The sequence below is a fragment of the Pelophylax lessonae genome, assembly GCF_965119305.1.
Source record: "Pelophylax lessonae genome assembly, chromosome: 3".
Lineage (NCBI taxonomy): Eukaryota > Metazoa > Chordata > Amphibia > Anura > Ranidae > Pelophylax > Pelophylax lessonae.
Window position 1 is genome coordinate 651,396,046 of NC_138770.1, and position 15,112 is coordinate 651,411,157.

The 15,112-nt window shown below is 39.7% G+C and overlaps 1 protein-coding gene across 29 annotated transcripts in view; it reads right to left on the reverse strand.

The window, feature by feature from the left end:
• The window catches only part of NRXN1 (neurexin 1), a 2,145,734-nt gene that overhangs the window by 1,776,553 nt on the left and 354,069 nt on the right, over positions 1-15,112 (reverse strand). The gene's annotated exons all lie outside the window — the stretch shown is intronic.

The window sequence follows — 15,112 nt, forward strand, 5'->3', positions numbered from 1 at the left end:
ACTGCAAAAGATAGTTTTTCTTTTTACTTTTTTTTTAATTGTATTTTATTAAGGATTTTCCAAAGGCTACATAAAAAGAAACATGTGAACGTAATCAAAAAGGTTAATGCAGCATTAAACCAGTCAGTTACAGATACAGGTGACAAGTACAACAGGTTAAATAACATAGTCCGGGTAAGGGTTCCAAAGGAAGGGGGGAAAAGTGTCCGGTTCTTTTGGATGCTTCGAGAGTAGAGCATATATCAAGGGATGCAGATGACTATTCAGTTTCTTTGTAAATTTTGGGTTTTGGTAGCACAATCAGCGAGCTAATGATGAAATATCTAGGTTGTAAAAGGTAAGCTACGGAGCCCAGTTTTTCTTCAATTTTGATATATCTAGGGTTGCTTTAGCAAACACGACCTCCAATTGAAGGTGTTGGTACAACAGGGTTAAATAACATAGTCCGGGTAAGGGTAAAAGATAGTTTTTCATTTACCTTTTTTTCAGTGTGTGTGGGGGGGCGGGTTGGGGAGGTAGAGGCCTCCAATATTTCAGCTCAATTGACAGTTGCTGATGACGCTTAGTGAATTCTCTGGAGTAGTGGTCTCCAACCTGCAGCCCATTGGCTGAATGTGGTTCTTGCTTGCATTTATCCTGCCCTTGGGCCACTACTCCTCCAACTGATAAAGACACCATTCCTCCTACTGACATTAACGATGAGGCATCATTCCTTCCACTTACACCAACAATGGGACATAAGTCCTCTCACTGATACCAACAATGGGGCACAATCCCCTCCACTGACGTCAATGGCAGAGAACTCTTCCATTCACTGAAAGTAATGATGGGTCAGGATTAATCTTCTTTTTTTTTTTACTCCACTGAACACCAAGTCTGAGCCATTATTTATTCACACTGATTCTGGGGCATTTTCAACTCCCCCTGGTATCGGTCAGTCCAGCCCCCCTATAGTTTAAAGGACAGAACTGGTCCTTTGTTTAAAAAGTTTGAAGACACACTTGAAAATATGGCAGCCATGGGTAGACGGCTACCTGCCATGAGACTATGATCAATCACTACTGGATCCTTCATTGTAAACCCGCATGGATACCTACTGGTATTCCAAATTGGCGGCTGCTCGGTCACTGCACCTGCGGGATTCCCTGGCTTCCCTTTTCTTCCCCTACTTTTCTTTCGCTCTCTTACTTTCTTGACTACTTATCTAAACTGTGTAAGTTAGAAAGGTTGCTTCACATTTCTAGTATCAAGGAGCTCTTAAGCTTGATTGTCCCCGTAAGTCGGGGTTGTCCATTTGTATTTTTTTGTTTTGTTATTAACTCAACATTTCACTCCATCTTGTATTTTTCTTTGTTGTATTATTGATCTTACACGCATTGTGCATTGTTTATTGTATTTTGATAGCAAGGCAGCATATACAAAAATGAAAATGTTTAATGATGTACCAATGATGTGCACCCAATTGATGTAAATTCAATAAAAATATTGAACAAGAAAAAGTTTGGAGACCCATGCTCAAGAGCTTAGTGAATGAGATGAAACTCTGCTGACTTCTATCATCCAATGTCGTGGAAGTAAAAATACAATTTTTTATTTTCTTTGCATGCGATTGGGTATTATTTGCAAAGTGAAATTTCACCACATTTGCTAAGTGCTGGGGAACATTATTGTAAAATATCTGTATACATTTGTGCTAAGCTCAAGCACATATAAAACTTCTATATATTATACTTATCTATTCTACTCATTGAATAAATATATATTGGCGCATTCTATAGAAAAGGCATAAAGAACAAAATATGTATTTCTCAGAGCAACCAATCAAATCTTGATTTTATCCAGCCCATAAAAATAACAAATGCAATTAAGCTGAAACTGAGTGGATTTTTCATAATTCATTGTATGTCCCATAAGTAACAATTTATAGCTACACAAAGAAGCCAATCACAAATCATTACTAGTTGTTTTTTTTTTTTTATATATTAATAGAGATTTCATGAAATGAACAAAAAAGCAAGGAAGAAAAACAACTTTCTTCCTATAGTTCAATGCAGGTCCCAGAATCCCAAAGCTTTTAATACTAATGTACATTAGTATTTAGTATTTGTGCCAGGATATAAAAATGAATTTGTAGATGTCATAAGGTTTCATTAGACTAGTCATGACATAAAAAGCATTAGGTATAAAGGGTAGAGAATTCCATTCCGGCTACTGATAAAAAAATAATTCCAAGGTGCATTCCATCTTTATCAAATTGGTAGCATGAATCTCATCATTGCTATATATTCTGGATATTCAATTATGAAAACATGAGTATAGCTTTAGCCTTTAGGAAAAACATAGATAGAAATACATTTGGCACAAAGTGGAATATTTGTTTGCCTTTTCTGGTTGTCTAGCAATTTTATGTCAAAAGGAATTTCTCTGTACTGAAATCTTGAACTAGCAAAACTCTACAGCAGCCATTTTCAACCAGGGTTCCTCCAGAGGTTGCAAGGGCTTTCTCGGGCTGTGTCTGCTAAAGCCCCACTGTCAGCTGACATCACAGAGATTTCCCTTCTATAACTATTTTGGGAACAATCCACAATTTGGGATTTTCTTCTACTTTCACTTTCAATGACAATGATAAACATAACAAATAGAAAGGCTGAATCTCCTCATCGGGGCTCAGACAGCAATACAAATGTAATAGGCGCTCTAATCTCTACTCTTTCCATTAAACTGGAACTTCACCAAATCTTACCAAAAAAATAAATAAAACAATATTATTTACTAAAGACAACTGTAGCTAGAATCATTTTTTAGACTTGAACAGATCATGGTAAAGTTGGAACCTCTGTCGGGTTTAAACTCTCCCTGTGTCTCTCTTTGGAAGATTTAATTTCACTCAATCTCTTAAAAGGGGACCCATACAGAAAAATCCTACTAAAGTTTTTAGTCTTCTCCACTCCAAATGATAATTTCCATACACTCCTTGTCCTGTTTGTCACTAGTCCAGTGAGGGGAAAGCTATTAAACAAGGATAGACAGCAGTGAAAACTCAATAGAACTTTTCATCACTTGACTAAGACTAAAGACTAAAAAGAATGTCTTGGCAACCTTGGGACTAAATTATGTTTGGCACTAAATATAACTGTTGCTCTCTGATGTTTCTTATTATCAAAAGTATTCAGATTCTAATTTGGAATTATTTTCTAAATGAGTGCATTTTTTGACAACCTTGTCCTATGTTCTTTCAACAAATCAGTCAGATAAGGAGGAGATTTCTCTTTTATCCTTACGAGAATTTGGGAAGGCCAAATTTTCATAAATTAATCAAGGATTCATCTAAAACATGTTTCATGTTTAATAATGATGCAGCACTAACTTTTATTTTCAAACATTTTTTTTATATTGTGCTTCGACCCCTTTCTCTCCTTGAAAAAATGTGCATTAAGGGCTTTGGTATTGTATTAATAAAAGATATGCTTGATGTATTGAAGACTGTGAAAAATAAATCTCCATCAGCATAAACAAGGACATAAACTGACATTGGTGTAAGGAAAATTAAATCAAATTGCAGCAATTATAAAATAATAGGGTCAAAGATGACATTTTAATTTTGGGCCCATAAATTAAAATTAACGACTTTAGACAAGTGTTTCTAGGTTGATGAGATACAATAGCATGTCCAAATTCATTACCTCTTATAACAACAGAACCGGGATTGAAATAGCTCTATTTATCATTGGGAAAGTTACAGTATGCAAGTGCTGGGAGTAATGCTAACGCCAATATCTCCTCATGTTTCATTTCTGCTGCTTTGTGAAAAGCTTATTGATCACTTAACCTTAGAAACTTTGCACGTACGTCTAAGTGAATTGTCTGGAACTTGAGTTATAATGAACTTCTGTTGGTGCTTGTTTTAACAAATTCCATCGAGAAAAAGAGAACGTTTTCTCACTTTACATATAATGACTTATTTATTAGATTCCTACAGTTTTTGCCACATTGGAAAAATTCCACTTATCAATGTGAAATGTAAGGGATAATAATTTCCATGATCAATTATCCAGCAGTCATGATTTGTTGCATTGAGGTTGATTTACTAAAACTGTAGAGTGAAAAATCTGGTGCAGCTGTGCATGGTAGTCAGCTTCTAACTTCAGCTTGTTCAATTAAGCTTTGACAAAATAGAAACTGGAAGCTGATTGGCTACCAAGCACAGCTGCACCAGATTTTGCACTCTTCAGTTTTAGTAAATCTCCCCAATATTTCTTCTGACACCCCTACATATCCCTGAAACCAATGTTTTTTCCTTCTCCACTATATGAGCTCATGGACACAGGTCATTTACATTTTTCCTTTAACTCCTGGCAGGAAAAATCAGCTTAAAAAAACGGCATCTAAAGCCACGTCTTACACACACGTTTAGCTGTGTTTAGGCGCATTAACAGTTGGAGCATTTCTGGATTCTGTTGGCTAGAATTAAAAATTTTTCTGACCATTGGAATGAATGAACACTGAAGCGCTAAATGTGTCTACCATTTAGACTATGGATCGACCAATATTGTTTTTTCATTGCCGATACCGATATTTTGGTTATCGCATATCGGTATCGGACGATATGAGCCAATATTTTTGTACATTTTATTTTTTTATTTTTTTTTACTTGACAGGTACTCTTATGGAGGGATCTGGGGGTCTAAAACTTGTGGGTTTTTGCATGGAGACCCAATGGAGACCCAATCAGAGCCAAATGCGGCTTTGATTGGGTCCTCAGCAGCCATGCAGGCTGGTTGCCTGGGTCTCCCGGTGGGACGGGAGACCGGGCGAGCCACGGAAGGTGGTGGGAGGGGGGATTTCCCCTCCCGATCCTTGTAATGACAGCCGAGTGGCTTCTCAGCCACATCAGTTGTCATTACAAGACAGCCGACCGTCTAGCTGCAGGCATCACTCCGGTACAAGAACATTCCGAAATATCTGTAATATCAGCCACCAAGTTGGTGGCCAATTCCGATATATTGGAGAAAAGTGCATATCGGCCCTCGATATAACGGCTTTGCCGATAATCCATCGATCCCTAGGTTTATACACCTTTACATGCATTTAAGTGGGTCAAGCATTTTTTCATCTAGTAAACTCTTCTCTTCTAATACACCTGTAAATGTCTATGTGTGTATTGACATAATATATTACTAATATAGTAATATTACTACATAACTACCATAGAGGTACATTTACAGGAAGAAAAAAAAAACTGCCAAAAACCTGTAAAAGCACCATGAATGATATATATAAAATTATAATTATAACTTATAATATATAATCTTATTGCAGGAGAAAGAACTATTAAAAAAAAAAATAATAATAATACCTACAAAAACCCATGTTTGCTCAATGGTCTGTTTAATGAAACAAATCTAACCTGTAAAAGCACCATAAATTATATATATATATATATATATATATATATATATATATATATATATATATATATACACATATACATATATATATAACTTTAAACTTATAATATATAATATTATTGCAGGAGGAAGCACTAAAATAAATATATAATTAATCACATTCCTTTTCACCTACAAAAACTCGTATTTGCTCAATGGTCCGTTTAATGAAACTAATCTAACTCCCCTGCACAATATCATTGTCATACTGTCCATCAATAATTAATATGTCAACTGAAGGATACATCGCTGGTAATTAGTGCACAGGCACACTGGATTTCCTCTTGCAATTAAAAACTAAACAACATCATTATTTCTGGATTTACCTATTAGGTACAACATGCTTTGAGAATTTTAGACTTGACATCTACTGAAATGGAGCTGCTTGGGACAAGGCTGCCATTTTACCTCCTTTTATATAGGAGAAGAAGTACCTTGCTTTCAATGTGAGAAATATCAGTTTTTGTGACTAAGAATGAGCCCAACTGGGAGTTTCCTTTTCTCAGAAATTTTGGTAAAATGACCTTTTGCCAAAATGCTTTGGAGTCAATAGCAAAGGTGAAATTAATATGGTTGTTGATGGATAAGAAGGGTGCAGTGGGCTTAAATAGGCCTCTAAAGGGTTCAGAGGTTCCTTTCTAATATCCTGGATCCACTGTTGTATAAAAAAATGCCCCTCTCTAAATTGTGCCGCTGTGGCACGTGAGCCCTCCATTGTATGGTTTCAGTTGGCTCAGGTATATGCTCCGTGTAACCTTCTCCTACCGTTTGCGGCCAAAACCCTGATACATGTTATTTCCTCTGCCTGGATTCCACCGAAGCCTCATTGGTGTATAGCCTATTATGTTATGTTCTGTTTTTTTTTTGTGATGCTTTCATTTATGCACACTGTTCTAATTTTTCTGTGCTCCATGTATACCTAGTATGTTCTTCTTTATTTCTTTAATAAAATGTTTATGGATAAAAAAAAAAATGCCCCTCAATAACGTCATTATTGTAGGTTTTTTTTTTTTTTTTCTTTCTTTTTTCACTAAAAGAAAAAAATAACCAGAGAAAAAAAAGTGATATAAAACTTTTTAATCAATAGTATATAAATGACAAAAAAAAACATACAAAAAAAGAAAAACACAAATACAAAGAACATTGAATTAAAAAACAAAACAAAACTGCAACTCCAAAAACATCCCCAGTAAATATAGGAAAAAGAGATTTTCTTTTTTTTTTAATGTATTACTCCACTCATCCCTAGTAATAACAGAATACTGCAGGTAGACTAGGGATGAGCCAAACTGAAAGTTTTCATTTACCTGAAATTATGGTAAAATTACCTTAGGGTAAAATGCTTTGGAGTCAATAAAGTGGTGAAATTAAGGCACTTTTTGGTGAGCTTTAAATTACTTGTGAAGGGTTCGGAACTTTCTTTCAATTATCATGGGTCTGCTGTTGTACCAAAAAAATTGCCCCTTACTAACTTCATTGCTTTATGCTTTTTTCCATGAAAAAAATAAAATAAAATAAAAAAAAATAAAAAAAGATCAACAGTGCATAAATACCAAAAAAAAAAAATCAATAAATAGGAATAGCACAAATACAAAGAACACTAAATTATATACTACGCTGCAACTCAGAAAAATGCGCCCACTAAATATAGAAAATAAAAGTAGATTTTTTTATTTTTTTTTATTGACAAGTGAATTTCACATGAGCAGAAGTTGTAAAAGTCACTCCACTCATCCCTAGTAATAACTGAATAATTTAGGTAGACTGTGGTTATACTTCTTTGGATGATACATTTTGTCTACATATGTCTGGCACAGCTTATATATACATCATAGGGCATTCTTACCCATCACCGGGTGATTTTACCCTGGAAGAATATTGTCTATACTCCTGCACAAGAAAACAACATCCACTTTTGTTGATACAGACTTATAGCCACTATTGATTTTGCATTGTATTGCAAAATCTCCTGCCCCTCTCCATAAAACCCTTGATTTTTCTATTTTTTATTTTTTTATTAAATTGCACAAGCTAGCTGTCTTAGTCTGTCTTGCTCATTGACTACAATTTTAAAAGTATTTTAAGAGTAAACTAACATGCTAGTCACGGAGGATATGTTAAAATTACAAGGTGGCACTAAATCATGGTCTTTATTTTAGCAATAAAATAATAAATTAAAATAAAACATTCTGGCAAAAATGACAATTTAAAGTTTTAGATGATGTGCCCAGATTCAATTAATATCTAGTATTGATTCAACCGTAGATTCAGTGCTTGTTATAAAAAGGTCACATTTCATATTACTCACAAGGAGAAGATAAATGTTTAATAGACAGAGACCCTGAGCTGTCTGGCCTAGATGTGAATGGGTTATACATATTGTATTTGTCCTATCTTTTCTCTGTACCTCCTCAGTCTGGTCACAACCACCTTCACAAGCTGTCACATTATGGTATGCTTTAAGATGTCTAATAAATGTATAATGGTACAAAAAATTAACATAGTTTTGTAGCGGAATTAAATTCATTTGTCTAAATTGTCTCCTAAATTAAAAACCATACGAAGTAGCAATTTATTTCTTCTAAAAAATTGGATTTTTGACGTACCATAAAATCCATTTCTCTGATGTTCATTGACGGACACAGGTCCTGTTATTCTTGACCATTTGGTTATACTGCCCCTTACAGAAGTAGGACACTTGGCAGAGAAAAACTCCTGGCTATACTCATGGGAAGTCCCAGGTGGTATACTCCCTCTCTCTGCTACAGTCACTCAGTTTTGTTACATGCGGTGTCAGGGGAATTACAACTCCACAGAGAGGTGGGTGCTGTGTCCATCAATGAACATCAGAGAAATGGATTTTACGGTAAGTCAAAAAACCCCATTTTCTCTTTCACTCATTGATGGACACAGCTCCTGTCATTCTTGACCATTGGGATGTCCCAAAGCAGTGGTAAACATGAGGGGTGGGAAACAGCAAAAAATTCCCAAGGCTAAACAACAGGGGCTCAACCAAAATAACTGAAAAAAGCAATAAAACCTCAAAGAGGATCAGGTCCTCTTAACTTCTTCACATCCGCGCTATAGCCAAAGTACGGCTACATCGCAAACTCGAATTTCCGGGAGGCCGCTTTTAAACGGCCTCCCAGAAACAGGCTCCCCGCGCGCTCCCGCGAGCACGCATGGGGGAAAATCTGTGTCGGCCGTGTCCCTTGGACACAGCCAATCACAGATCGTGGTAAATGGCCAATCACAGCGGCCATTTACCACGTGATCAGCCCATGCAATGAGAGATGATCTCATATGTAAACCTATGAGATCATCTCTCATCGCCAGCTCTCCTTCCTCACACAGAGACTGCAGTGTGAGGAAGGAGCAGAGCCGATCAGCTGTCGGGGACACAGAGGAATGTAATCAGGGCACTGATCACCAGTGCCCTGATTACACAAGGTAAATAAAACACACTAAGTGCCCACTATCAGTGCCCACAGTGCCCGCCATCAGTGCCCCCCATCAGTACCCACAATCAGTGCCCATAGTGCTGCCAGTCAGGGCCCATCAGTGCCTGCTCATCTAGGCACTGATGAGCACTGACTGGCAGCACTATGGGCACTGAGTGTTGGCACTGATGGTGCTGCCCATCAGTGCTCATCAGTGCCGCCCATCAGTGCTCATCAGTGCCACCCGTCAGTGTCCATCAGTGCCACCCGCCAGTGCCCATCAGTGCCGTCTATCAGTGCCCATCAGTGCCGCCTGTCAGTGCCGCCTGTCAGTGCCGCCTGTCAGTGCCCAGAAGGGCCACCTCTCAGTGCCCAGCAGTGCCACCTCTCAGTGCCCAGCAGTGCCACCTCTCAGTGCCCAGCAGTGCCGCCTATCAGTGCTCATCAATGCCGCCTATCAGTGCTCATCAGTTCCGCCCATCAGTGCTCATCAGTACCACCCGTCAGTGTCCATCAGTGCCACCCGCCAGTGCCCATCAGTGCCGTCTATCAGTGCCCATCAGTGCGCCCATCAGTGCCGCCTCTCAGTGCCCAGCAGTGCCACCTCTCAGTGCCCAGCAGTGCCACCTCTCAGTGCTCATCAGTGCTTTCTATCAGTGCTCATCAGTGCCGCCTATCAGTGCTGCCTATCAGTGCTCATCAGTGCGGCATATTAGTACCTCCTCATTAGTGCCAGCTCATCAGTGCCCCTAAGTGCCACCTCATCAGTGCCCATAAGTGCCACCTCATCAGTGCAGCCTATCAGTGCCCATCAGTGTCGCCTCATCAGCGCACATCAGTGAAGGAGAAAAATGTATTTATTTTCAAAATTTACTCGCAGAAAATAAGAAAAACCTTTTTTTTTTCAAAATTTTCTGTCTTTTTTCCTTTTTTTTGTAAAAAATAAAAAACCCAGAGATGATTAAGTCAAAGGGCGTACAACTGTATTGTTCTTACATTGGTACTTTATTGGGAAGTGCTGCCAATGTGACTGATTCCTAAACCACTGTGTAAAGCCTGGTACACACTAATAGGTTTTCTTTCGTTCAACCCTGCCCCGGTCAGAACCACTGTACTTACGATCTGATGCTAGTACCATGATCTCCTCTGGTGAGCTGTTGTGTTCTAACAGGGGGACACCAACCCACCAGAACACTCCGATTAGCCGGTGGTTTTCCAGCATGCTCATCCGACAGAAGTCAGCCAAACAACCAGCTTCTGTTGGACCAGCCGATGTACGCACGGGCCGATGTCTCCAAACATTCGGCCCGTGCGTACGGGGCTTAATACATTAGTGTTACATATATGAAAACTACTATAATAACCCAGGTATGTCAGATTATAACTTGTACTCATTTAAAACAACTAACCGCAAGTTCTTGCTAGAGAGTCAACTGCTACTTTTTATTAAGCTATGATCAGCAAATTCTAAATTTGTATTCCTGTATGTTATAGGCTTTTGTTTAATATATGTATATATTACCTAGGGCACTATTTGGTGTATAAGTTGCTGTGGGCAATGGAAATCACAGCGTCTTACATTTTTAACAACCCGCCTACACCCACTAATCAACGGTACAAAAAAAAAGAAAAAGTAGGAAAAAAAGTAAAAATGATATACTGTAACAACTTCCATAAGCTAAAAGAAAATACTGAAATCTACACATAATGAAATACCAGTTTCTTATAGAATTATTCTTGTAGGCTTAGCTAAGGTAATTATCCAATACAAAAGTTAACGATCTGATACAAAAGTTGTACAAGCTGGGACTTAACCCTTGGGTGGTTCAGTGGATATGCAGTTAGCTAAATGAGAGATATCAGAGTGTGGTTGTAAATGAGGTCCATTCAGAACAGAGAGCAGTCACTAGTGGTGTACCACAAGGCTCTGTACTGGGTCATCTTCTATTTCATTTATATGTAAGTGATATAACTAAAGGTTTGTTACGCCTTTTTTTTGCTGATGATACAATGGTGTGTAATAGGGTTGATATCCCTGAAGGTGTCTGTAACATGGAACATGATTTGACATTGATGGGAGGTTGGTCAAAGCAGTTGAAACTACATTTTGATGTTTCTAAATGTAAAATAATACACCTAGGGAAAAAGAATCCCCTGAAAAAGTACAACATTGGGGTTACAGGGTTAGTACTACAGAAGGAAAAGATTTGGGGGTACTTTCAAATGATTGCAAAATGAGCAAACTGTGTGACCAGGCAGTGGGAAAAGTTAATAGAATTCTAGGATGCATCACTAGAGGGATCACCAGCAGGAGGAAGGAGGTCCTTATTTCCCTATATAGATCTTTCTATCACTAGAGGGACCACCAGCAGAAGGAAGGAGGTCCTAATTTCTCTTTATAGATTTTTCTATCACTAGAGGGATCACCAGCAGGAGGAAGGAGGTCCTAATTTCTCTTTATAGATTTTTCTATCACTAGAGGGATCACCAGCAGGAGGAAGGAGGTCCTAATTTCCCTATATAGATCTTTCTATCACTAGAGGGACCACCAGCAGGAGGAAGGAGGTCCTTATTTCCCTATATAGATCTTTCTATCACTAGAGGGACCACCAGCAGAAGGAAGGAGGTCCTAATTTCTCTTTATAGATTTTTCTATCACAAGAGGGATCACCAGCAGGAGGAAGGAGGTCCTTATTTCCCTATAAAGATCTTTCTATTATTAGAGGGATCACCAGCAGGAGGAAGGAGGTCCTTTTTTCCCTATATAGATCTTTCTATCACTAGAAGGACCACCAGCAGAAGGAAGGAGGTCCCAATTTCCCTGTATAGATTCTTCTATCACTAGAGGGATCACCAGCAGGAGGAAGGAGGTCCCAATTTCCCTATATAGATTCTTCTATCACTAGAGGGATCACCAGCAGGAGGAAGGAGGTCCTTATTTCCCTATAAAGATCTTTCTATCACTAGAGGGATCACCAGCAGGAGGAATGAGGTCCTTATTTCCCTATATAGATCTTTCTATCACTAGAGGGACCACCCACAGAAGGAAGGAGGTCCTAATTTCCCTATATAGATCTTTCTATCACTAGAGGGATCACCAGCAGAAGGAAGGAGGTCCTTATTTATCTTTATAGATTCTTCTATCACTAGAGGGATCACCAGCAGGAGGAAGGAGGTCCTAATTTCCCTATATAGATCTTTCTATCACTAGAGGGACCACCAGCATGAGGAAGGAGGTCCTTATTTCCCTATATAGATCTTTCTATCACTAGAGGGACCACCAGCAGAAGGAAGGAGGTCCTAATTTCTCTTTATAGATTTTTCTATCACTAGAGGGATCACCAGCAGGAGGAAGGAGGTCCTTATTTCCCTATAAAGATCTTTCTATCACTAGAGGGACCACCAGCAGAAGGAAGGAGGTCCTTATTTCTCTTTATAGATTCTTCTATCACTAGAGGGATCACCAGCAGGAGGAAGGAGGTCCTTATTTCCCTATAAAGATCTTTCTATCACTAGAGGGATCACCAGCAGGAGGAAGGAGGTCCTTTTTTCCCTATATAGATCTTTCTATCACTAGAAGGACCACCAGCAGAAGGAAGGAGGTCCCAATTTCCCTGTATAGATTCTTCTATCACTAGAGGGATCACCAGCAGGAGGAAGGAGGTCCCAATTTCCCTATATAGATTCTTCTATCACTAGAGGGATCACCAGCAGGAGGAAGGAGGTCCTTATTTCCCTATAAAGATCTTTCTATCACTAGAGGGATCACCAGCAGGAGGAAGGAGGTCCTTATTTCCCTATATAGATCTTTCTATCACTAGAGGGACCACCCACAGAAGGAAGGAGGTCCTAATTTCCCTATATAGATCTTTCTATCACTAGAGGGATCACCAGCAGAAGGAAGGAGGTCCTTATTTCTCTTTATAGATTCTTCTATCACTAGAGGGATCACCAGCAGGAGGAAGGAGGTCCTAATTTCCCTATATAGATCTTTCTATCACTAGAGGGACCACCAGCAGGAGGAAGGAGGTCCTAATTTCCCTATATAGATCTTTCTATCACTAGAGGGACCACCAGCAGAAGGAAGGAGGTCCTAATTTCTCTTTATAGATTTTTCTATCACTAGAGGGATCACCAGCAGGAGGAAGGAGGTCCTTATTTCCCTATAAAGATCTTTCTATCACTAGAGGGACCACCAGCAGAAGGAAGGAGGTCCTTATTTCTCTTTATAGATTCTTCTATCACTAGAGGGATCACCAGCAGGAGGAAGGAGGTCCTTATTTCCCTATAAAGATCTTTCTATTATTAGAGGGATCACCAGCAGGAGGAAGGAGGTCATTTTTTCCCTATATAGATCTTTCTATCACTAGAAGGACCACCAGCAGAAGGAAGGAGGTCCCAATTTCCCTGTATAGATTATTCTATCACTAGAGGGATCACCAGCAGGAGGAAGGAGGTCCCAATTTCCCTATATAGATTCTTCTATCACTAGAGGGATCACCAGCAGGAGGAAGGAGGTCCTTATTTCCCTATAAAGATCTTTCTATCACTAGAGGAATCACCAGCAGGAGGAAGGAGGTCCTTATTTCCCTATATAGATCTTTCTATCACTAGAGGGACCACCCACAGAAGGAAGGAGGTCCTAATTTCCCTATATAGATTCTTTTATCTCTAGAGGGATCACCAGCAGGAGGAAGGAGGTCCTTATTTCCCTATATAGATTCTTCTATCACTAGAGGGATCACCAGCAGGAGGAAGGAGGTCATCATTTCCCTATATAGATTCTTCTATCACTAGAGGGATCACCAGCAGAAGGAAGCAGGTCCTGATTTCCCTATATAGATCTTCCTTTCAATAGAGGTACCACCCACAGAAGGAAGGAGGTCATCATTTCCTTATAGAGATCTTTCTATCACCAGAGGGACCACCAGTAGAAGGAAGGAGGTACTGATCCCCCTACATAAATCTTTATATCCCTAGATGGATCACCAGCAGGAGGAAGGAGGTCCTGATCCCCCTATATACAGTATCTCACAAAAGTGAGTACACCCCTCACATGTTTGAAATATTTTATTATATCTTTTCATGTGACAACACTGAAGAAATGACACTTTGCTACAATGTAAAGTAGTGAGTGTACAGCTTGTATAACAGTGTAAATTTTCTGTCCTCTCAAAATAACTCAACACATAGCCATTAATGTCTAAACCGCTGGCAACAAAAGTGAGTACACCCCTAAGTGAAAATGTCCAAATTGGGCCCAAAGTGTCAATATTTTGTGTGACCACCATTATTTTCCAGCACTGCCTTAACCCTCTTGGGCATGGAGTTCACCAGAGCTTCACAAGTTGCCACTGGAGTCCACTTCCACACCTCCATGATGTCATCACAGAGCTCTCCTCCACCTTCCATTTGAGGATGCCCCACAGATGCTCAATTGGGTTTAAGTCTGTAGACATGCTTGGTTAGGCCATCACCGTTACCCTCAGCTTCTTTAGCAAGGCAGTAGTCATCTTGAAGGTGTGTTTGGGGTTGTTATCATGTGGGAATACTGCCCTGCGTCCCAGTTTCTGAAGGGAGGGCATCATGCTCTGCTTCAGTATGTCACAGTACATGTTGGCATTCATGGTTCCCTCAATGTACTGTAGCTCTCCAGTGCCAGGAGCACTCATGCAGTACTGTGTCCAGTTCTGGAGACCTCACTTACAAAAAGATTTTGATCAGATAGAATTAGTACAGAGATAGGTGACAAAAATAGTGAAAGGTTTGTGTGACAAAAAATATCGAGAACAACTTCAGGAACTTAATATGTACAGTCTACAGCAGGGGTGTCGAACTCAATTTCATCGCGGGCCACATCAGCATTATGGTTGCCCCCAAAGGGCCTGTTATGTCTGTAGGATTAAATGTCCAGAGCACCCCACGCCCCCTAATACCCTGACAAGAGTCACCCACCCTTCCTTACATCACCCCCTTACCTTGTGCTGCTGCCAGAAAGAAGATGAGGGTGGATCTGGGAAGAAGAAAGTGCATGGTCTGGAGGAGAACCAGAGGAGAGCTTGAGTCAGCTTCCAGAGTCTGCTGAACACTGAGACCAGGGGAGGCAAAGACAAGGCGGTGTTGCGGCTGCACAGAGAGGTGCAGAATCTGTAGGATACCACAGCTGCAGGAGAGTTGCGAGGGCCACATGAAATGGCCTGGGGGGCCGCATTCGGCCCGCGGGCC